Genomic DNA, 2500 nt, shown 5'->3' on the forward strand with positions numbered 1-2500 from the left:
ACACTCTGTCTGTCTGTACACTGTAAGCACACTCTGTCTGTCTGTACACTGTAAGCACACTATGTTTGTTTGTACACTGAAAGCACACTCTGTCTCTCTGTACACTGTAAGCACACTCTGTTTCTCTGTACACTATAAGCACACTGTGTCTCTCTGTACACTGTAAGCATACTGTGTCTGTCTACACATTGTAAGCACACTATGTCTGTCTGTACACTGTAAGCACACTCTGTCTGTCTGTACACTGTAAGCACACTCTGTCTCTCTGTACACTGTAAGCACACTCTGTCTGTCTGTACACTGTAAGCAAACTCTGTCTGCACACTGTAAGCACACTATGTCTGTCTGTACACTGTAAGCACACTATGTTTGTTTGTACACTGAAAGCACACTCTGTCTCTCTGTACACTGTAAGCACACTCTGTCTCTCTGTACACTATAAGCACACTGTGTCTCTCTGTACACTGTAAGCATACTGTGTCTGTCTACACATTGTAAGCACACTCTGTGTGTCTGTACACTGTAAGCACACTATGTCTGTCTACACACTGTAAGCACACTATGTCTGTCTGTACACTGTAAGCACACTCTGTCTGTCTGTACACTGTAAGCACAGTCTGTCTGTCTGTACACTGTAAGCACACTATGTCTGTCTGCACATTGTAAGCACACTCTGTCTGTCTGTACACTGTCAGCACACTCTGTCTCTCTGTACACTGTAAGCACACTCTGTCTGTCTGCACACTGTAAGCACACTCTGTCTGTCTGTAAACTGTAAGCACACTCTGTCTGTCTGTAAACTGTCAGCACACTCTGTCTGTCTGTACACTGTAAGCACACTCTGTCTGTCTGTACACTGTAAGCACACTATGTCTGTCTGTAAACTGTAAGCACACTGTCGCTCTGTACACTTTAAGCACACTATGTCTGTCTGTACACTGTAAGCACACTCTGTCTGCCTGTACACTATAAGCACACTCTGTCTCTCTGTACACTGGAAGCACACTATGACTGTCTGTACACTGTAAGCACACTCTGTCTGTCTGCACACTGTAAGCACACTATGTCTGTCTGTACACTGTAAGCACACTATGTCTGTCTGCACACTGTAAGCACACTATGTCTGTACACTGTAAGCACACTCTGTCTGTCTGCACACTGTAAGCACACTATGTCTGTCTGTACACTGTAAGCACACTCTGTCTGTCTGTACACTGTAAGCACACTCTGTCTCTCTGTACACTGTAAGCACACTCTGTCTGTCTGTACACTGTAAGCACACTCTGTCTCTCTGTACACTGTAAGCACAGTCTGACTGTCTGCACACTGAAAGCACACTATGTCTCTCTGTACACTGTAAGCACACTCTGTCTGTCTGTACACTGTAGGCACACTCTGTCTCTCTGTACACTGTAAGCACACTCTGTCTGTCTGTACACTGTAAGCACACTCCGTCTGTCTGTACACTGTAAGCACACTCTGTCTATCTGTACACTGTAAGCACACTCTGTCTGTCTGTACACTGTAAGCACACTCTGTCTCTATGTACACTGTAAGCACACTCTGTCTGTCTGTACACTGTAAGCACACTCTCTCTGTCTGTACACTGTAAGCACACTCTGTCTATCTGTACACTGTAAGCACACTCTGTCTGTCTGTACACTGTAAGCACACTCTGTCTCTCTGTACACTGTAAGCACACTCTGTCTGTCTGTACACTGTAAGCACACTCTGTCTGTCTGTACACTGTAAGCACACTATGTCTGTCTGTACACTGTAAGCACACTATGTCTGTCTGTACACTGTAAGCACACTCTGTCTGTCTGTACACTGAAAGCACACTCTGTCTGTCTGTACACTGTAAATACACTCTGTCTGTCTGTACACTGAAAGCACACTCTGTCTGTCTGTACACTGTAAGCACACTGTGTCTGTCTGTACACTGTAAGCACACTCTGTCTGTACACTGTAAGCACACTCTGTCTGTGTACACTGTAAGCACACTCTGTCTGTCTGTACACTGCAAACACACTCTGTCTGTCTGTGCACTGTAAGCACACTATGTCTGTCTGTACACTGTAAGCACACTCTGTCTCTCTGTACACTGTAAGCACACTATGTCTGTCTGTACACTGTGAGCACACTCTGTCTGTCTGTACACTGTAAGCACACTCTGTCTGTCTGGTACACTGTAAGCACACTATGTCTGCCTGTACACTGTAAGCACACTATGTCTGTCTGTACACTGTAAGCACACTCTGTCTGACACTGTTAGCACACTCTGTCTGTCTGTACACTGTAGGCACACTATGTCTGTCTGTCTGTACACTGTAAGCATACTATGTCTGTCTGTACACTGTAAGCACACTATGTCTGTCTGTACACTGTGATCACACTCTGTCTGTCTGTACACTGTAAGCACACTCTGTCTGTCTGTACACTGTAAGCACACTATGTCTGTCTGTACACTGTAAGCACACTATGTCTGTCTGTACACTGT

General features: G+C 45.2%; 1 protein-coding gene across 1 annotated transcript in view; it reads left to right on the forward strand.

The window, feature by feature from the left end:
• Positions 1 to 2500, forward strand: part of LOC138974287 (leucine-rich repeat-containing protein 71-like) — a 40640-nt gene that overhangs the window by 6110 nt on the left and 32030 nt on the right. The window lies entirely within an intron of this gene.

The sequence above is a fragment of the Littorina saxatilis genome, linkage group LG8 (assembly GCF_037325665.1).
Source record: "Littorina saxatilis isolate snail1 linkage group LG8, US_GU_Lsax_2.0, whole genome shotgun sequence".
Lineage (NCBI taxonomy): Eukaryota > Metazoa > Mollusca > Gastropoda > Littorinimorpha > Littorinidae > Littorina > Littorina saxatilis.